Raw genomic sequence first — 22,083 nt, 5'->3', positions numbered from 1 at the left:
TACTAGCTGTATGCCTTTCCCCTTATATCTTAACGATAGATAAATTGCCCAGTGTTGAATGTGCATGTGGGTCAGCAAGAGTTGCCTTGTCCATTAGAAATGGGACTAGTCTTCATGCAAGATCCAAAGGAGGGATGCATGTTATTTGTGGATCCAATGTTAAGCAGCCACTCAGGAAGATAGGAGACAGTTTATGAAAGAAGTCCAGCATGACTGTCAGTGGATCTTATCCTAGATGGGTGGGGTGCTCTACTGGTAGCTAATGAATGCACTGGGTGCAGCCTGCTTAGAGTCATGACACATCAGCAAAACTGAAGCATCTTCAGAAGCCAACCTGTTACTTATGATTGTTACATGGTTTAGCTAGCCCTACTTGTGCGATACAAGCACAAATCACAATTTGTAGCATTGTCCTCAAGACTGACTGTGAGCCTGTTGCACCAGGTACATAATTGGTCTTATGAAGACCTTGAGGACAGATTTGTTTTTACTTGCTCTGTTGGATACAGAACTATAGAGTCAACCTGAATATGTCAGAGATTCACTACACACAGGAAGCAGCTATAGCTACTTGATAGCAGAATTCGTGCGGCATGCACAGGAGTATTTTAGGTTACAGAAACCCCTCATAGGCCTGCGGAGTAAACAGACTCATGAGCAGGTCACCTGTAATTTTAGTGAAGCGGAACAGATATCTTCACAGAGGAAAGAAGCTTGATCATAATTATGGTTGTTTACTCTTATACAGACATCATGTTTTCAGTTTACAATAAATATAATATTAGTTAATTGCAGAAGTATTCCAGTTAAGTTCCCGGAATTACTCTTATTAGCCGGCCGCGGTGGTCTCGCGGTTCTAGGCGCGCAGTCCGGAACCGTGCGACTGCTACGGTCGCAGGTTCGAATCCTGCCTTGGGCATGGATGTGTGTGATGTCCTTAGGTTAGTTAGGTTTAAGTAGTTCTAAGTTCTAGGGGACTAATGACCACAGCAGTTGAGTCCCATAGTGCTCAGAGCCATTTGAACCATTTTACTCTTATTAATGATACTAACAGATGTGAAGTAATTGGGACAGAAATATGGTGAAACATGATGGAAAGATACCCTGGACAGCAATCATGGTGGCCCATTTAATTGTGATCGGGTACTGGAATGCAGTAGTAAGAAAATCAGGAGATTGATAAAAGTAGGAGATACATGCTGAGGGAAAGGAATGAAAGAGAATGTTGCCTGGTAGAATTTTCCATAAATCACAGTTTTATCACTGGAAACACTTTTTTAAGACTCATTAATGACTGCAGTATCTGTGGAAGAGATCTAGAAATACTGGAAAGTTTCAGATACATTACATAATGGCAAGACAGAGATTTTGAAACTAGCTTTTACATGGAGACAGATGTGGACTTTGACCATAATTTATTGCTAACTAACTGGAGAAATTACAGAAAAGAAGGATATTAATGAGATAGGGTGTGGATAAATTGAAAGAACAGGAGATTGGTGAGAGTTTCAAAGTGAGCATTAGGTGACATTTTACTGAAATAGGGGGAAAGGAACATAATAGAAGATGAAATGGTATAGTGAAGGCTGCTTAGGATCAAGTAGACAAAAAAAAACATGGTTTAGTAGAAATCCTCACATAACACATGAGGTAGTGAATTTCATTAATGAAAGCAGAAAATATAAAATGCCCAAAATGAAGCAGGCAAAAGGGAGTACAGACATGGAAACATTGAGATTGACAGAAAGTGCTAAACAGTAAAGCAGAAATGGCTAGAGGAAAATGGAGTGCAAGACTATGGCAAAGGTAGATGCCCATATTGGAAATTAAAGAGACCTTTATAGAAAATAGAAATAGCCATATGAATATCAAAAGCTTAGATGGGAAGCCAGCACTAATGAAAAAAGGAAGAACTGAATATTAAAGGAATATACGTAATAGCTGTACAAAGTAAACAAATTTGGAGACAGTATTGTGGAAAGGGAAGAGGAAGCAGATGAAGAAGTGTGAGTGAAATGATACTATGAGAACAATTTGACAGAGCACTGAATGACATATGTTGAAACAAGGCACCTGAAATATATAACATTCCTTCAAAATTATTGATGCCCTCGGGCAATCTAGCAATGACAAAGCTGTTCAACCTGGTATACAAAATATATGAGACAGTGAAATACCCTTAGGTTCCAAGAAGCATGTAAGAACCCCAATTCCAAACTGGGCTGGTGCTGACTGGTGTGAATATTACTGAACTATCAGTTTACTAAGTCATGGTTGGAAAATACTAACATGAGTTACACTGAAGAGGCAGGGAAACTGGTACACCTGCCTAATGTTGTGTAGGGCCCCCACAAGCACACAGAAGTGTCACAACACGACGTGGCTTCGACTTGACTAATGTCTGAAGTAGTGCTGGAGGAAACTGACACCATGAATCTTGCAGGGATGCCCATAAATTCGTAAGAGTACAATGGCATGGAGATCTCTTCTGAACAGCACGCTGCAAGGCATCCAAGATATGCTCAATTATGTTCATGTCTGGGGAGTTTGGTGGCCAGTGGAAGTGTTTAAACTCAGAAGAGTGTTCCTAGAGCCACTCTGTAGCAATTCTGGATTTGTGGAGTGTCACATTGTCCCACTGGAATTGCTTAAGTCCATCAGAATGCCTAATAGACATGAGGTGATCAAACAGGATGCTTACGTACATGTCACCTGTCAGAGTCGAATCTAGGTGTATCAGGGATCCCATATCACTCCAGTTGTACACATCCCACATCATTACAGAGCCTCCGCCAACTTGAACAGTCGCCTGCTGACATGCAGGGTCCATGGGTTCATGAGGTTGTCTCCATACCTGTACATGTCCATATGCTCAATACAATTTGAAAGAAGACTCATACGAACAGGCAACGGGTTTCCAGTCATCAACAGTCCAGTGTCAGTGTTGACAGGCCGAGGCGAGGTGTAGAGCTTTGTGTTGCGCAGTCATTAAAGGTACACGAGTGGGCCTTCGGCTCTGAAAGCCCTTAGCGATGATGTTTTGTTGAATGGTTCACATGCTGATACTTGTTGACGGTCCAGCATTGAAATCTGCAACAGTTTGTGGAAGGGTTGCACTTCTGTCATGTTGGCCGATTCTCTTCAATTGTAGTTGGTCCCATTCTTGCAGGATCTTTCTCCAGTTGCAGTGATGTTGGAGATTTGATGTTGTACAGGATCCCAGATATTCATGGTACACTCGTGAAATGGTTGTACAGGAAAATCCCGACTTCATTGCTGTCTTGGAGATGCTGTGTCCCATCACTCATATGCCAACTATAACACTTAAATATTGATAACCTGCCATTGTAGCAGCAGTAGTCGATCTAACAACTGCGCCGGACACTTGTTGTCTTATACAGGCATTGTCTACCCCAGTGCTGTATTCTGCATGTTTACGCATCTCTGTGTTTGAATACACATGCCTATACCAGTTTCTTTGGTGCTTCAGTGTATTTACAGAAGAATGGAAGGACTCGTAGAAGCTAACATTGGACAAGATCTGTTTGACTTCTAGAGAAATGTAGGCAACTTATAAGGTAATAGTGAGCCTATGATTTACCTTAGAAGATAAACTGAAGAAAAGCAGACATATGTTTGTAGAATATGTAATTTTAGAGAAATATTTTGACAGTTTTGACTGAAATACACTTACTGAATGAGGTAACACAATTGTTAGTACACTGGACTTGCAGTTGGGAGAGTTACAGTTCTTTTCTGTAATTTACTTAAATCATTCCAGGCAAATTCTGGGACTGTTCCTTTGAAGAAAGTAGGAATAAAATACAGGAAGTGAAAAATTACCTACAACTTGTACATAAACCAGATTGCACTCATAAGAGTTGTGTGATGCGAACTGGAGGTCATAGCTGATAAGAATGTGAGACAGGATTGTAACCAATCCTCTTGTTATCCAGTCTGAACTTTCAGCAAGCTGTAGAGCAAAACATGAGAAATTTGGAAAGTGAATTCAAGTTCAGGGAGGAGAACTAAAATTTTAAGATTTGTCAGTGACATTTTAATTCTGCCAGAGCTGGCACAGGACTTGGAGAATCAGTTAAATGGAATGGACAGTATTCTAAAACAAGGTTGTTAGACGAACATCAACAAAAGTAAAACAAAGAAAATGGGCTTGAGTAATTTTAAATCATGTAATGATGAGGGAATTATATTAGGAAACATGACACTAAAAGTAGTACATGAGTTTTGCTATTTGAGCAGCAAAATAACTGAGAGTGGTGAGTTAGAGAGGATATAAAATGGAGACTGGTAGTAGAAACAAAAGCATTTCTACAAAAAGAGAACTGTTTTCATATCAATATAAATTTAAGTATTAGAAAAATTTTACTGATATTAATTGACTGGAATGTAGCCACGTATAGAAGTGAAACATGGTCGATAAATGGTTCAGACAAGAAGAGAGTAGAAGATTTTGAAATGTAGTCCAACAGAAGAATGCTGAAGATTATGTGGGTGGATCAGATCACTAATGAGGTGAATCAGATTGTGGAGAAAAGAAATTTATGATTCATGCTTGACTACAGTAAGCAGGTTCAAGTGAATATGGGTTGAAGTAGTTATACAGAAATTTCCTTACTGAAGATCACACCACTAAACATGTGAAAAAGAATGACAGCTGTTGTACAAATATTCATGTTGCTCTATGCAAGAAAAAATGCTACTACTGAAAATCATAACAAATTGTAGCAGCAGTCTAAAAAAAAGTAGATATATCTAGTGTTACATAACCTTTTGTAAAGGCCTACATTCAGGAATGCAGTGCTTGTTGGCACACTGTCATTAAGGCAGCAGAAGGAGTTCTAGGGAAAGAAGAAAAACAACAAAGGAATCCCTGATTTTCTGAAGATTGTAATAGAATAAGTAATGAGAAAAATCTGGCTTGTAGGAAAATACTTGAGACATCACATACACATTTAACAGTAAGAATTTATCAAAATAAAAGGAAATAAGAGAAGAAACTGCATTGGAAGAAGTAAAAGGAAAGGGGAAAGAAAGCATATTGAAGAATTGGAGACAATTGGAAAAACAAATGAGGTCAGAAATTCTATCAGAAAATTCACAGTGAAAGAAGATGATTTAAGTCACGTATTAACATATGTAAAAGTAAAAATGGGGAATTACTAACTGGTGACCAAGAGATACTGGACCATTGGTTAGAGTATTTTAGTGAAATGTTGGATGCTCTAAAGCCCCTATTGAAGAGATCCTAATCCGCCCAGAAGAAGATGATGAGGTCATAGTTTCTCAAGGAGAAGTAGACAAAGCAGTTGCCCAACTGAAGAGTATAAAGCAACCTGGGACAATAATATAATATCGAAACTACTGTAAGCCAGAGGAGTTGAGTTAAATTTCAGGGTATACAAGATTTGTGCCCCATCTGGCAAAAGGAAAAGTTGCCAGAAGAATGGAATGTAGCGATAATATGTTTGATACACAAGAAAGGAGATATATTTAAATGTGGCAACTACAGAGGCATAACACTCCTAAATATTGTATGTAAAGTACTGTCAAATACACTCCTGGAAATGGAAAAAAGAACACATTGACACCGGTGTGTCAGACCCACCATACTTGCTCCGGACACTGCGAGAGGGCTGTACAAGCAATGATCACACGCACGGCACAGCGGACACACCAGGAACCGCGGTGTTGGCCGTCGAATGGCGCTAGCTGCGCAGCATTTGTGCATCGCCGCCGTCAGTGTCAGCCAGTTTGCCGTGGCATACGGAGCTCCATCGCAGTCTTTAACACTGGTAGCATGCCGCGACAGCGTGGACGTGAACCGTATATGCAGTTGACGGACTTTGAGCGAGGGCGTATAGTGGGCATGGGGGAGGCCGGGTGGACGTACCGCCAAATTGCTCAACACGTGGGGCGTGAGGTCTCCACAGTACATCGATTTTGTCGCCAGTGGTCGGTGGAAGGTGCACGTGCCCGTCGACCTGGGACCGGACCGCAGCGACGCACGGATGCACGCCAAGACCGTAGGATCGTACGCAGTGCCATAGGGGACCGCACCGCCCCTTCCCAGCAAATTAGGGACACTGTTGCTCCTGGGGTATCGGCGAGGACCATTTGCAACCGTCTCCATGAAGCTGGGCTACGGTCCCGCACACCGTTAGGCCGTCTTCCGCTCACGCCCCAACATCGTGCAGCCCGCCTCCAGTGGTGTCGCGACAGGCGTGAATGGAGGGACGAATGGAGACGCGTCGTCTTCAGCGATGAGAGTCGCTTCTGCCTTGGTGCAATGATGGTCGTATGCGTGTTTGGTGCCGTGCAGGTGAGCGCCACAATCAGGACTGCATACGATTGAGGCACACAGGGCCAACACCCGGCATCATGGTGTGGGGAGCGATCTCCAACACTGGCCGTACACCTCTGGTGATCGTTGAGGGGACACTGAATAGTGCACGGTACATCCAAACCGTCATCGAACCCATCGTTCTACCATTCCTAGACCGGCAAGGGAGCTTGCTGTTCCAACAGGACAAAGCACGTCCGCATGTATCCCGTGCCACCCAACGTGCTCTAGAAGGTGTAAGTCAACTACCCTGGCCAGCAAGATCTCCGGATCTGTCCCCCATTGAGCATGTTTGGGACTGGATGAAGCGTCGTCTCACGCGGTCTGCATGTCCAGCACGAACGCTGGTCCAACTGAGGCGCCAGGTGGAAATGGCATGGCAAGCCGTTCCACAGGACTACATCCAGCATCTCTACGATCGTCTCCATGGGAGAATAGCAGCCTGCATTGCTGCGAAAGGTGGATATACACTGTACTAGTGGTGACATTGTGCATGCTCTGTTGCCTGTGTCTATGTGCCTGTGGTTCAGTCAGTGTGATCATGTCATGTATCTGACCCCAGGAATGTGTCAATAAAGTTTCCCCTTCCTGGGACAATGAATTCACGGTGTTCTTATTTCAGTTTCCAGGAGTGTATGTTGTTTCGTAGACTCTCAGCAACAGCAAAAAGTTATTGAAAGTTATTAATGTGGATTCAAACCAGGAAATCAACTGTGAACCAGATATTTACTCTCTGGCAAATAGTAGGAAAGACAAACAAATTTAATGTTGGTATATACTATCTTTTCATTCATTTCAGATCTGACTGAAACAAGGGGATGTACCTTCCTATCTGCTTTTCAATTTAGCACTAAAAAAAGTGGTGTGTGAATCAGGTACCAGACAAGAGGTACTATCTACTATAAATCTGTACAACCGTTGTGATATGCAGGTGATTTCGACCTAATGAGTAGAACATTTAGAGATCTACAAACTGCATTCTCAGCTCTAAACCTGAGTGGAGGGAAGGTGAGCTTGAAAATTAGTGAAGGAAACTCCACGTATATGTATAATGGGACAAATCAACCTTTCCAGCCCGTGGTAACTCTTGATGAAATTACTTTTGAGTGAGTGGAATGTTTTTCACTTATCTGGGTGCAAATGGCAGTAATTTGACTGAAATTATGAGGCACATAAGTTCTAATCAATGTTATTTTGGGATGCTGTGGCATTGTAAATCCAAGCTTCTATCACGAGAGACTGAGTGCTGACTCTATAAAATACTGATATGCCCAGTACTTATGTATGGCTCAGAAACATGGATGATTGCATTACAGCCTGAAAGCAGACTGAGATCACACAAATGAAATATATTGAGGAGAGTCTTTGGGCCTGTGTATGAAAATGGAGGTTTAAGAATGCAAAGGAATGATGAGCTTTATAAATGCTACAAGGAGGATGATGTGGTCAGATTCATAAATTTTGTAGGTTGACATGGGCTGAACATGTAATATGACTCAATGAGACAGAGCCTGCAAGGATAGCCTGCTGCATTGAACCTGGAGAAGGAAGAGCAAGAGGACAACTGAGGTTGAGATGAGTGACAATGTTGGAGAAGATGCTGACCGAGTTGTTTGTCATAACTGAAGGTCTACAATGAAGTCCAGAGAGGAGTGGAAAAAATTATCAGGAGGCCAAGTCCCTTCCTGGGATGTAGTGGTAATGGAAGAAATAGAAGAAAGCAAGCTACACACAAAACCAACAGAGACTACAGGGTGCTTCTTGGGACAATGCAAATTTTTTAAGCCATCATTCCAATCTTAGTTCAGTTCACAGAATTCCACTAACAACTAATGGAGTCCAAAAGGTAAACACTGCAAACAAAACATATAGACCAATTGGTGCATAATTCATCAATAGAATTACAACTGGCTCAAACTGGCCCTGGACAGACTTATATGGGCGATATGTCAGAGGGTTCTCCAGTGACAAATGCCCTCCAGGTAGTGGAGCTGTGGCAAACAAAACATACAGACTAATTGGTGCATAATTCGCTGATAGAATTACAACTGGCTCAGACTGGCTCTGGGCAGACTTATATGGAGGATATGTCAGAGGGTGCTCCAGTGACAAATTTCCTCCAGGTAGTGGAGCTGTGGCAGTCGACAGCAATTTTTCACAATCTACTTGGTTTTCGTAATAATGTAAGGTAACATCATGACATCCCCTCCCCATCTCCCACCCACCACCAGCAGCTGGCAGAGAAGCATGTGGCTGCACACCAGGATGACGTGGACAATGTTGTTTTTGGCGGTACCACAGAAGTCATCAGGCAGAGGTCATGGTATTCATCATTGACCTGTGTCAGGTGGAAACACTTCTGTGAGTCCATGTCAGGAGATGTCAGAACTTGGAAGCCTATGCAGGAGTGCCCACCTGACAGTGAGAGTCCCTGCTGATAACATGTGGCAGCTGTGGCCACAGGATGTCCAAGAATGTGCAGTAACAATGACCATGAAGCCATTACTCTGGGCTACACTTTCAGTCAGCATGGCCCTGCAACTTGCTAGAAAACTATGGAGGGCATTAGGTGCAGTGTTAGACATCATTTCCTGTCTGAGGTGGGTCGTAAAGGTGTGCATAAATCATTCTACATTACTTTTGTGGGCCGTGTGAAGGTCTTGGACTGAAGCTGCTGAATCCCGTTACATGCACAAAACTATTTGAAGTTGTGAGAGATAAATGCCATCCCATTATCTGAAATGAAAGTGCATGGGATGGCTTCAAGAGCAAAGATTTTTTTCAAGACTTCAATAGTAGCAGTGCGAGTGACCTGAGACATGCAGAACACAAAAGGAAAATGAGAAAAGGAATCAGTCACAATCAACCACAGGGGACCCAAAAACAGGCCAACAAAATCTAGGTAGATATGCTTTCATGTCTCTGCAGCATCTGGCCAGGGAGAGAACCACAGGGGAGGGGCGGTTGATGGGTCTGACAGGCAGAATATTGGAGGACATTATCCACAATACCAGAGTCAATATTAGCCAGAACACGTGTTACTGTGTCCCAATATGCAGTGTGTATGAAGTGCAGCACTCAAAGCCAAAGGGAGGGAGAAATCACTATGTGGTAGTGATCCTCATCTGAGACCTGCAACAGAACTCCTTGGTTTAGTGGCAACTGATTTCCCTGTGCTCATTGGGTGCAAAAATTGGGGACAGAAGGTGTGTCTGGAAACCAGTGTTGCACAAAGTGAGTGAAGCAGCGTAACATGGGGCACTTATGGATGCTGACTCTGATGTCATGAAGTTAAGGAAAAACTGAAGTGGCCAAATACAGATCTGAATCAAGCTGAAAACACACCAATTCGTATTGGTCAATAGCTGGATTGGGACCCATGAGGAATCAGACAGCATCTCCTTGTTGGCATGAAATACAGCTGCTTGATAGTGGAAAAAAGCAGTGAAAATTAGACAAGTACAGCACCGAGCACTAGAGGTGATGGGCAGTCCAATCTCGTAAGTGATACTTAGGGTCAAGGATGGTGAGCAATGGGTGACAGTCTGTGACATGATGAAATTTTTGTTTGTGAACCATGGACCTTGCCATTGGTGGGGAGACTTGTGTGCCTCAGAGATATAGATAGCCATACCATAGGTGCAACCACAAATATCGGTTGAGAGGCCAGACAAACGTGTGGTTCCTGAAGAGGGGCAGCAGCCTTTTCAGTAGTTGCAGGGGCAACAGTCTGGATGATTGACTGATCTGGCCTTGAAACACTAACCAAAACGGCCTTGGTGTGCCAGTACTGTGAACGGTTGAATGTAAGGGGAAAGTACAGCCATAGTTTTTCCCAAGGGATGCAACTTTACTGTATGCTTAAATGATAATGGCATCCTCTTGGGTAAAATATTCCAGAGGTAAAATAGTCCCCCATTTGGATCTCTGGGCGGGGACTACTCAGGAAGACGTCGTTATCAGGAGAAAGAAAACTGGCATTCTACGGATTGAAGTGTGGAATGTCAGATCCCTTAATCAGGCAGGTAGGTTAGAAAATTTAGAAAGGGAAATGGATAGGTTAAAGTTAGATATAGTGGGAATCAGTGAAATTCGGTGGCAGGAGGAACAAGACTTCTGGTCAGGTGAATACAGGGTTGTAAATACAAAATAAAATAGGGGTAATGCAGGAGTAGGTTTAATAATGAATAAAAAACAGGAGTGAGGGTAAGCTACTACAAACAGCATAGTGAACGCATTATTGTGGCCAAGATAGATACAAAGCCCACACCTACCACAGTAGTACAAGTATATATGCCAACTAGCTCGGCAGATTATGAAAGGATTGATGATATGTGTGATGAGATAAAAGAAATTATTCAGATAGTGAAGGGAGACGAAAATTTAATAGTCCTGGGTGACTGGAATTCGATAGTAGGAAAAGGGAGAGAAGAAAACGTAGTAGGTGAATATGGAATAGGTGTAAGGAATGAAAGAGGAAGCCGCCTTGTAGAATGTTGCACAGATCATAATTTAATCATAGCTAACACTTGGTTCATGAATCATGAAAGAAGGTTGTATACATGGTAGAAGCCTGGAGTTACTGAAAGGTACCAGATAGATTAAATAATGGTAACACAGAGATTTAGGAACCAGTTTCTGAATTGTAAGACATTTACAGGGGCAGATGTGGACTCTGACCACAATCTATTGATTATGCACTGTAGATTAAAACTGAGGAAACTGCAAAAAGTTGGGAATTTAAGGAGATGGGACCTGGATAAACTAACTGAACCAGAGGTTGTAGAGAGTTTCAGGGAGAGCATTAGGGAACGATTGACAAGAATGGGGGAAATACAGTAGAAGAAGAATGGGTAGCTTTGAGAGATCAAATAGTGAAGGCAGCAGAGGATCAAGTCGGTAAAAAGATGAGGGCTAATAGAAATCCTTGGGTAACAGAAGAGATATTGAATTTAATTGATGAAAGGAGAAAATACAAAAATGCAGTAAATGAAGCAGGCAAAAAGTAATACAAACATCTCAAAAATGAGATGGATAGGAGGTGCAAAATGGCTAAGCAGGGATGGCTAGAGGACAAATGTAAGGATGTAGAGCCATATATCACTAGGAGTAAGATAGATACTGCCTACAGGAAAATTAAAGAGACCTTTGTAGAAAAGAGAACCACTTACATGAATATCAAGAGCTCAGATGGAAACCCAGTTCTAAGCAAAGAAGGGAAATCAGAAAGGTGGAAGGAATATATAGAGGGTCTATACAAGGGCAAGGTTCTTGAGGACAATGTTATGGAAATGGAAGAGGATGTAGATGCAGATGAAATGGAAGATACGATACTGCATGAAGAGTTTTACAGTGCACTGAAAGACCTAAGTCGAAACAATGCCCTGTGAGTAGATAACATTCCATTAGTTCTACTGATAGCCTTGAGGGAGCCAGCCCTGACAAAACTCTACCATCTGGTGAGGAAGATGTACGAGACAGGCAAAATACCCTCAGACGTCAAGAAGAAAATAATAATTCAGTCCCAAAGAAAGCAGGTGTTGACAGATGTGAAAATTACCAAACTATCAGTTGCAAAATACTAACACAAATTCTTTACAGGCGAATGGAATAACTGGTAGAAGCCGACCTCAGGGAAGATCAGTTTGGATTCCGTAGAAATATTGGAACATGTGAGGCAATAATGACCCTATGACTTATCTTAGAAAATAGATTAAGGAAAGGCATACCTACGTTTCTAGCATTTCTATACTTACAGAAAGATTTTGACAATGGTGACTGGAATACTATGTTTCAAATTCTGAAGGTGACAGGGGGAAAATACAGGGAGCGAAAGGCTATTACAATTTGTACAGAAACCAGATGGCAGTTATGAGTCGTGGGGCACAAAAGGGAAGCAGTGGTTGGGAAGGTAGTGAGACAGGGTTGTAGCCTATCCCCGATGTTATTCAATCTGTATATTGAGCAAGCAGTAAAGGAAACAAAAGAAAAATTCGGAGTAGGAATTAAAATCCATGGAGAAAAAATAAAAGCTTTGAGGTTCACGGATGACATTGTAATTCTGTCAGAGACAGCAAAGGACCTGGAAGAGCATCTGAATGGAATGGACAGTGTCTTGAAAGGAGGATATAAGATGAACATCAATAAAAACAAAACGACGATATTGGAATGTAGTCAAATTAAATCGGGTGATGCTGAGGGAATTAGATTAGGAAATGAGATGCTTAAAGTAGTAAAGGAGTTTTTATATTTGGGGAGAAAAATAATTTATAATGGTTGAAGTAGAGAGGATATAAAATGTAGACTGGCAATGCCAAGGAAAGCATTTATGATGAAGAGGAATCTGTTAACATCAAGTATAGATTTAAGTGTCAGGAAATCGTTTCTGAAAGTATAGGTATGGAGTGTAGCCATGTATGGAAGTGAAACGTGAACGATAAATAGTTTGGACAAGAAGAGAATAGAGACATTCAAAATGTGGTGCTACAGAAGAATGCTGAAGATTAGATTGGTAGATCACATAATTAATGAGGAGGTATTGAATAGAATTGGGGAGAAGAGGAGTTTGTGGCACAACTTGACTAGAAGAAGGGATCAGTTGGTAGGTCATATTCTGCGGCATCAAGGGATCACCAATTTAGTATTGGAGGGCAGTGTGGAGGGTAACAATTGTAGAGGGAGACCAAGAGATGAATATACTAAACAGATTCAGAAGGATGTAGTTTGCAGTAGGTACTGGGAAATGAAGACACTTGCACAGGATAGAGTAGCATGGAAAGCTGCATCAAACCAGTCTCTGGACTGAAGGCCACAACAAAAACAAAGGAATAATTTAAATTTCTGAACTGCATATGGCCTCCTGTGTAAAATAAACGTGTCCCAGAAAATATTTACAGTAAGACTGATGTGGGATTGATCCTTATAAAGAAACATCACAGAAGATGCTGGAAATGGTCACACCTGATGTTGATGCAGTGCTGTGCTTGTTTGATAAAACTGTGAGACACACATAGCATCTTTGCCTGAGAGATAGCAGCAGTTATGTTTTCAGTTTCCTGCTGTAGCTCTTCCAGTGTCTTAGTATTATTTGAGTACACCTGACCCTTCAATTTGCCCCACTGGTGCAAATCATATAGAGAAAGAGATGTCAGGAAGTCAAGATGGCCAAGAGATCACACAGCCTCTGCTGATTGTCCTCTCCTCACCAAACGCTGTAACCACTTGTGACATGGTTATCTAGGCAATGTGCATCATGTGCTTTATATTGCTAAATATTTTTATGTGCTTGATCTCAATATGGATTAAACACATCCTGGACATACCAGTTACCTGTGGCAACTTGATGAAAGACTAGTGTTGTGGTATGGTATCAGATATTGTGCACCAAACTCCAGTCTTGATATTATACAACAGTTCTTCAAAGTACTGGTGGGGATTTTCTGATGCATGTTCTATTAGTTCACATAATCTGGCAGGTTGGACCAGGCCTCATCTGAAGAAATGAAAAACTGAGGCTTCAAAAGTTCTGACTTCACTTCACTGAGAAACCACCCGCAGAATTCAACATATGAATATTGTCTGTGCACTTTAACTCATGCACAGCAGTAAATCTGTAAAGAAACAGATTCAGATCATTTTTGATTATGTTTGGACCTACAATCTCTTAATTCCCACTTACACAGATAAACATTGTTGATGTTTCATTGGAGTTTGTTCCAGGCTTTCCTTCTCTCAAGTAATGTTTTCTGGTGCTCAAACTCTTTTCAGGTATGAAACTTCCTGGCAGATTAAAACTGTGTGCCCGACCGAGACTCGAACTCGGGACCTTTGCCTTTCACGGGCAAGTGCTCTACCATCTGAGCTACCGAAGCACGACTCATGCTCGGTACTCACAGCTTTACTTCTGCCAGTATCTCGTCTCCTACCTTCCAAACAGGAGAGCTTCTGTAAAGTTTTGAAGGTACCGAGCATGAGTCGTGCTTCGGTAGCTCACCTTAAGAGTGATGTGCTCTAGCACTCGCCCGCGAAAGGCAAAGGTCCCGAGTTCGAGTCTCAGTCGGGCACACAGTTTTAATCTGGCAGGAAGTTTCATATCAGCACACAGTCCGCTGCAGAGTAAAAATGTCATTCTGGAAACATTTTTTCAGGTAGTTACAGTTTCTATTCACTACAGCACCCATTTCACACCATTTCTTCATTGCAGACTTCACTGGTAATTCTGCCAAAAGACTTCTACTTTTCAACTCTTACATAAACAGTTCTGCACATGTTTTCCATAAATTGTGCCTTGTGTGACACTCAACAATGAACATGCACTCTTTTGTGTTGAGCATTTTGTTTTGTATTCAGCTCATCACTAAATATCTGATTCTCTTGCTCACTCAAACGTAATGATACAACAAAGAATTTGGGACAAAATGCATGCATTGGCATAGTAGCTGGCTCATTGCACAAGTGTGCTGAGTTAGGTTCGCAATGAAACGACCATAGTAGTTGACCTTATCTAGAAGCACTTTTAGGTTTTTTACATTTGTGGGTGCATGATGTCGATTTCCATGACATAATCTTCCTTTGGTTCTAGTCCATTGGCCGAGAATTTAAAACCCAAATATGTCAAGGATGGTTGCATAGCATATGACTTGCATAGGTTGCATTTGTGTTCTTTTGCTGTCAGCCTCTGAAGCTCAAGGTTGTGAAGATGGTCCTCTGGAGTGGCAGCTGCACAATTTGGAATACCTTATAGTGATTGCTCCATTAAATGCTGGAATATGGCAGGGGGTTGAAGATATTTCAAAAAGAAAATGATTGTGACAATAGAGGCTGTAATCTTGTGATACTGCATCCAGGAGAATCTGAAAATATGGCTCCGTCAGGAGAATTTTACTGAATAAGGTACCATGGTCTAATTTTTTATAGAGTTCATTTGTGGTTGATAGGCGCTAAGTTTTCCCTTCAGCTGGTGAGTTTACTGTTAATTTAAAGTCACCAAAAAGTCACAGGGTCCTATTTCGTGTGGTACTGTTAACAGTGGAGTGGCTAATTGACTATAGGAAATAGGTGTTGACACATCCTCATGAATAAGTCTGTCCAGTTTTATTTTAAGTGTGCCTTTTAGCTCCAGGGGCAGCAGGCAAGCTTTGAAGAAGTCAGGAGTAGCTGTCACCTTAAGAGTGATGTGCTCTTCAAAATGTGTTACGTTCCCTAGACAAAGAGAGACTGTTAGAGTATATCTGTCACAGACTGTGTTTTTAATGGCACAAAGTACATCAGACTGTATAGCTTGAACTTCCTCATGAACCACAAGCCCAAAAGTATGGAAAGAGTCTACCCTAAAAAATATGTCCACTTTGCTGTCAGCTTGCACAAGATAATTCCTGGATAAGTGACGTGGCTGTGAGTGAGTACAGATGGAAACTTTCCTGGAAAGAGCACGTTATGACATCCATATGCCCTTGGTTGCCTGAAAAGGTTGTAACCCTAAACTTAATTAAGATGGTTGGTTTCGCAAGGACACAGATGCACTAATGTCCAGGAGTAACTTCACACGGTATTTGCCTATGGAACACATCTAAGTACGTTTGCTGGGCAGTGTTCTGAGAAATCTGCACTTCCTAGATTTAACCATTTGCCTACCAATTTTATTTCAACAACATTAATGTATGGTTATTTTAATTAATGTATTAGTCAGAAGGAAATATATGAAAAGAATATTTTCCCAGTTTCATCTTCCAAGAGGGTTGGAGGGTAGGGGTACAAAAGCTACAAAACACACACACACACACACACACACACACACACACACACACACACACACACACACACACTCTCTCTCTCTCTCTCTCTCTCTCTCTCTCTCTCTCTCTCTCCCTCCAGTGGACAGAGCATATCTCCAAGTATGTAACTCTCTCTACAGGAGCTCAATATGGACTTTGTTTGTGATGTGGCAAGGTCAGTTCGTTGGTGCAGGTTGTTGACACGATGTGTGTGGTAAGGTGTGAAGGCAGCCCTCTTTGTGAATCTGCTAACTGGTTGCCTACCTGCAGTTGTGAACTAATGTGATGTGACAATACAGAGACAAGAGTTAAAAAATGAAACTTGAGGACAACAGTCATCAAGTACAATCTGTAATTATAACAGTTTTGTTGTGGGACTTTGACACGTAACAATAACATGCAAAAAATCCCAATTGGTTCTCTGATAACATATCATGGGACACATATGTCTCAATGGTAGTCAAAGGATTAATAGTCACTTCATTCACTTTTGCAAGTTGGAGGGTGTATGCAACAGAACTGCTAAAATATACTCTTAAAAATATCTCTTTTTGCTGCAATTTAGCATGTTGCATTCTGAGAGGGGCACGCACTGCATGCATGGTGAAAGAAGCAATGTTTATGGTTGAACACTGATGCTACTGGTGTGGTTGTTTATGGGTTGTCTGGGCTGTGCAGCAGGTGAGGGCCGTGCTGGAGGTGTCATGCCAGCCCAAGTGACCAGTGCCAGAGAGGTGACTGCCACGACATTTTTGTACCTCAAAAACAAACTCTGGGCTGCACAGGCTGTTTCATACAGTTGAGTTATTCACAGTCGTTCCATCAGATGTGTATTTGATATCCTCAGTGTTTGGTTTCTCTTTTTCAAGTTGATTGTAAGACACACTATAATGCCACTTACTGGAGAGCATAGTTTTGCCTGCACAAACATTAAAAATTGCAATTCTTACTAAATCCCTATAGGCTGGCAGCCCAGTCTGCATAATGTGAAATATTGTGGCTCTTTTTCCACTGCCAGAATTCTAACCTTGCTGTAATAATATGTTTCTTCACTGAAATTTTTCTCATAAGAAAGAAAAGATTCATTTACATCTTCATCTACATTTATACTACGCAAGCCACCCAACGGTGTGTGGCGGAGGGCATGTTACGTGCCACTGTCATTACCTCCCTTTCCTGTTCCAGTCGCGTATGGTTTGCGTGAAGAAAGACTGTCTGAAAGCCTCCGTGTGCGCTCTAATGTCTCTAATTTTACATTCGTGATCTCCTCGGGAGGTATAAGTAGGGGGAAGCAATATATTCGATACCTCATCCAGAAACGCACCCTCTCGAGACCTGGCGAGCAAGCTACACCACGATGCAGAGTGCCTCTCTTGCAGAGTCTGCCACTTGAGTTTCTTAAACATCTCCGTAAATCTATCATGGTTACCAAATAACCCTGTGCTCTTCTTTGGATCTTCTCTATCTCCTCTGTCAACCCGATCTGGTACGGATCCCACACTGATGAGCAATACTCAAGTATAGTTCAAATGTGTGTTTTATAAGCCACTTCCTTTGTTGATGGACTACATTTTCTAAGGACTTTCCCAATGAATCTCAACCTGGTACCTGCCTTACCAACAATTAATTTTATATGATCATTCCACTTCAAATTGTTCCGCATGCATACTCCAAGATATTTTACAGAAGTAACTGCTACCAGTGATTGTTCCGCTATCATATAATCATACAATAAAGGATCCTTCTTTCTATGTGTTCGCAATACATAACATTTGTCTATGTTAAGGGTCAGTTGTCACTCCCTGCACCAAGTGCCTATCCGCTGCAGATCTCCCTGCATTTCGCTACAATTTTCTAATGCTACAACTTCTCTGTATACTACAGCATCATCCGCAAAAAGCCGCATGGAACTTCCAACACTATCTACTAGGTCATTTATATATATTGTGAAAAGCAATGGTCCCATAACACTCCCCTGTGGCACGCCAGAGGTTACTTTAACGGTTGTAGATGTCTCTCCATTGATAACAACATGCTGTGTTCTGTTTGCTAAAAATTCTACAATCCAGCCACACAGCTGGTTTGATATTCTGTAGGCTCTTACTTTGTTTATCAGGCGACAGTGCAGAACTGTATCTAACACCTTCCGGAAGTCAAGGAAAATAGCATTTACCTGGGAGCCTGTATCTAATATTTTCTGGGTCTTATGAATAAATAAACCGAGTTGGGTCTCACACGATCGTTGTTTCCGGAATCCATGTTGATTCCTACAGAGTAGATTCTGGGTTTCCAAAAACGACATGATACTCGACCAAAATATATGTTCTAAAATTCTACAACAGATCAATGTCAGAGATATAGGTCTATAGTTTTGCGCATCTGCTCAACGACCCTTCTTGAAGACTGGGACTACCTGTGCTCTTTTCCAATCATTTGGAACCTTCCGTTCCTCTAGAGACTTGCGGTACACGGCTGTTAGAAGGGCGGCAACTTCTTTCACGTACTCTGTGTAGAATCGGATTGGTATCCCGTCAGATTCAGTGGACTTTCCTCTGTTGAGTGATTTCAGTTGCTTTTCTATTCCTTGGACACTTATTTCGATGTCAGCCATTTGGATTTAGAGAAGGAACTGCAGTGTGGTCTTCCTCTGTGAAACAGCTTTGGAAAAAGGTGTTTAGTATTTCAGCTTTACTCGTGTCATCCTCTGTTTCAATGCTATCATCATCATCCTGGAGTGTCTGGATATGCTGTTTTGTGCCACTTACTGATTTAATGTAAGACCAGAACTTCCTAGGATTTTCTGTCAAGTCGGTACATAGAATTTTACTTTCGAATTCACTGAACGCTTCACGCATAGCCCTCCTTATGCTAACTTTGACATCGTATAGCTTCTGTTTGTCTGAGACGTTTTGGCTGCATTTAAACTTGGAGTGAAGCTCTCTTTGCTTTCGCAGTAGTTTCCTATCTTTGTTGTTGCACCACGGTAGGTTTTTCCCGTCCCTCACAGTTTTACTCGGCACGTACCTGTCTAAAATGCATTTTATGATTGCCTTGAACTTTTTCCATAAACACTCAACATTGTCAGTGTCGGAACAGAAATTTTTGTTTTGATCTGGTAGGTAGTCTGAAATCTGCCTTCTATTACTCTTGCTAAACAGATAAACCTTCCTCCCTTTTTTATATTCCTATTAACTTCCATATTCAGGGATGCTGCAATGGCCTTATGATCACTGATTCCCTGTTCTGCACTTACAGAGTTGAAAAGTTTGGATCTGTTTGTTATCAGTAGGTCCAAGATGTTATCTCCACGAGTCAGTTCCCTGTTAAATTGCCTGAGGTAATTTTTGGATAGTGCACTCACTATAATATCACTCGATGCTCTGTCCCTACCACCCATCCTAAACATCTGAGTGTCCCAGTCTATATCTGGTAAATTGAAATCTCCACCTAACACTATAACATGCTGAGAAAATTTATGTGAAATGTATTCCAAATTTTCTCTCAGTTGTTCTTCCACTAATGCTGCTGAGTCGGGAGGTCGGTAAAAGGAGCCAATTATTAACCTAGCTCGGTTGTTGAGTGTAACCTCCACCCATAATAATTCACAGGAACTATCCACTTCTACTTCTCTACAGGATAATTTACTACTAACAGCAACAAACACGCCACCACCGGTTGCATGCAATCTATCCTTTCTAAACACCATCTGTACCTTTGTAAATATTTCAGCAGAATTTATCTCTGGCTTCAGCCAGGTTTCTGTACCTATAACAATTTCAGCTTCGGTGCTTTCTATCAGCGCTTGAAGTTCCGGTACTTTACCAATACTGCTTCGACAGTTTACAATTACAATACCGATAGCTGCTTGGTCCCCGCATGTCCTGACTTTTCCCCGCACCCGTTGAGGCTGTTGCCCTTTATGTACTTGCCCAAGGCCATCTAACCTAAAAAAACTGCCCAGCCCATGCCACACAACCCCTGCTACCTGTGTAGCTGCTTGTTGCGTGTAGTGGACTCCTGACCTATCCAGCGGAACCTGAAACACCACCACCCTACGGCGCAAGTCGAGGAATCTGCAGCCCACATGGTCACAAAACCATCTCAGCCTCTGATTCAGACCCTCCACTCGGCTATGTACCAAAGGTCCGCAGTCAGTTCTGTCGATGATGCTGCAGATGGTGAGCTCTGCTTTCATCCCGTTAGCGGGACTGGCAGTCTTCACCAAATCAGATAGCCGCCGGAAGCCAGAGAGGATTTCCTCCGATCCATAGCGACACACATAATTGGTGCCGACATGAGCGACCACCTGCAGATGGGTGCACCCTGTACCCTTCATGGCATCCAGAAGGATCCTTTCCACATCTGGAATGACTCCCCCCGGTATGCACACGGAGTGCACATTGGTTTTCTTCCCCTCTCTTGCTGCCATATCCCTAAGGGGCCCCATTACGCGCCTGACGTTGGAGCTCCCAACTACCAGTAAGCCCACCCTTTGTGACCGCCCGGATCTTGCAGAATGAGCGGCAACCTCTGGAACAGGACAAGCAGCCATGTCAGGCTGAAAATCAGTATCAGCCTGAGACAGAGCCTGAAACCAGTTTGTCAGACAAACTGGAGAGGTCTTCCGTTCAGCCCTCCGGAATGTCTTTCGCCCCCTGCCACACTTTGAGATGACCTTTCACTCTGCCACAGGTGAGGGATCAGCCTCAATGCGGGCAGTATCCCGGGCAACCACAGTCTTAGTCCGATCGGGGGATGCGTGGGACGAGCTGGCTGTCCCTGACAAACCCCCATGCGAACCCCCACAGAGATGCCCATTGGCAACAGCCTCAAGCTGTGTGACCGAAGCCAATATTGCCTGAAGCTGGGAGCGAAGGGATGATTCTAGGCAATCTGGGTCCCATTGGACACGTTACTGGCTCTTGCTTCTGTATTGTATGATACAGTTTTGTCTTTCAGTGTCAGATATCCAATAAGCTATAAAATGTAAATGCTGTCATAGATAGTAAATGCCCCACTTTTCATTTCATCAGTAACTGGTGAAAAAGCTGTAAATATGCACAGCATGTAATGTGTTCCTGTTAAATTTTCTAAGGCTTGGAATGCCTGTCACAGTGCTGCTGTTAAACCCATGCAGCCTCCGTTAGTCATTGTAGCAGTTCCTCCATGGCTGAAAAACCACATTTTCACTGAATCATAAAAATGTTCAACATCCAACTTGCGCATGTCGCATGTCCCGAGTCGTCTCCCCTTTTGTGAAAGAGGAACTGCACACAAGACTAATGGACACTACTGAGTGTTTCTCAGAGCAGTACAAGCTTTTATAAGTAAGCATTCCAGTCAATGTCCAATTTGCATAGCATTAGAGTTTCACCAATAAAAATCAATTAGAAAGATAAACACCATAAACCAAACCTATAGGTCGATCAGCACACTCTTTAGTGATAAAATTACTACTGGTTCAAACTGATCTGGGGCAGATTCTATGGTGGGATTCATCAGATTCAGTTTCTGAATGAGCTTTTACATATTTTGTGAATTTTGTGTTAAAAATTAAATGTCTAAATATTTTTCAAATTCTGTTCTTTTATGTGGTTTTTAAATTGTACATTTCATTTGGATAACTATGCATAAGATAACACTTGTCTCATAATTTACACTGACATGCTTGCACTTTTTATTCAGTTCAAAACAGGACATTGTGTAAAATTAAGAGTTCTGTAAATTTTACACAACAAGGCACAATAATTCTATTCATGCATGTCACTGTAAATTGTTGTGTCTGTTAATTATAAGTAAATGGTAACCATGCAGATACTATATTTTATTTCTACCTCAGTCTGAAGTTTTATTATTCACAGATTTTTATTAAAATTACTTTAAAATATTACTTGTTTATGATCTACTGGCAGTTGCTTATGAACTCTTTTTAAGTGGTTTTGGTACAGA

The 22,083-nt window shown here is 42.0% G+C and overlaps 1 protein-coding gene across 3 annotated transcripts in view; it reads left to right on the top strand.

Annotated features, from left to right (window-relative positions):
• Positions 1-22,083, top strand: part of LOC126298610 (WD repeat-containing protein 6) — a 268,743-nt gene that overhangs the window by 111,143 nt on the left and 135,517 nt on the right. The gene's annotated exons all lie outside the window — the stretch shown is intronic.

This window comes from Schistocerca gregaria, chromosome X (genome assembly GCF_023897955.1).
Source record: "Schistocerca gregaria isolate iqSchGreg1 chromosome X, iqSchGreg1.2, whole genome shotgun sequence".
In the NCBI taxonomy this organism is placed as follows: Eukaryota; Metazoa; Arthropoda; class Insecta; order Orthoptera; family Acrididae; genus Schistocerca; species Schistocerca gregaria.
The sequence above is the reverse complement of the archived record's forward strand: the minus strand, read 5'-3'. Positions and strand labels throughout refer to the sequence as shown.